We start from the raw sequence: 909 nt of genomic DNA, 5'->3' as shown, positions 1-909 counted from the left end.
CATGTTATCTGCACGTGAATCAACTGAATCAGAAGTAAAGGAGCTTGTTTTGCTCTCAGATGGTGGTTTAGATTCGCCCTCAGATGAGATTGGTGAATCGATAACAATCACTTCACCATCCTCAGAGGCTAACCGACGTCGAGCTCGCCTAATACGTGAAATAGTTCTTTATATTTCAGGATCAAATGTGGCTAAGCTCGGATCAGGAAGTGAACGCGTCATTCATTGAAAGAAACATATAGCTTATGGTAAAAAAATAAATAAATAAAATATACAAATAAAAATAAAAATATGTACACTAATTAATAATTCAGCACAGAATTACAACTCCCCGACAACGGCGCCAAAAATTGGTGCGTGGCAGAAATTAGGCCAATTAAGATATTGTAATATAAGAACAGCGTTGCGAGTATAGCTCTTAACCAGCTAAAATCCGCCTCATCAATTTAGAAAGGTGTCACAAAAATTAGAATAAAAATACTGGGAGTATGAGTCCCAAGTCGTCTCCCAACGAGTTGCTAAAAAAGGGTGCTAATTTATTAATCAGGAGTTTCCAAGAGATTTTTGAGTCGGGCAATGAACAATTAAACAATTGTAAATTAATGCATTGAAAACTAAAAGAGAATTATAATATTCTAAATAAAAGGCCTTGACTGGGGGAATGATTAATTGGAAGTTCTATCCTTGTTGGGATCTCTTAAGTATAGTATCAAAAAGGTTGTTGTTTTTACTTAGTTAACCCTTACTAAATAAAGGAAAGTCAAGTGATTGAGCTAACTCTTATTCGCAAATCCTAGTCCTCTCCCTTGGGAAGGTCTAGCGTTAGTAAATACAGAACTAGCCAACAACTTCCAGTTTAACCATCACTTAAGCCTTCCAACTCAAGTGTCTCCTTTTAATCAACCCCCA

Source organism: Arachis ipaensis, chromosome B7 (assembly GCF_059453495.1).
Source record: "Arachis ipaensis isolate K30076 ecotype BB chromosome B7, ASM5945349v1, whole genome shotgun sequence".
Taxonomy (NCBI): domain Eukaryota; kingdom Viridiplantae; phylum Streptophyta; class Magnoliopsida; order Fabales; family Fabaceae; genus Arachis; species Arachis ipaensis.
This window is presented reverse-complemented; position numbering follows the sequence as displayed.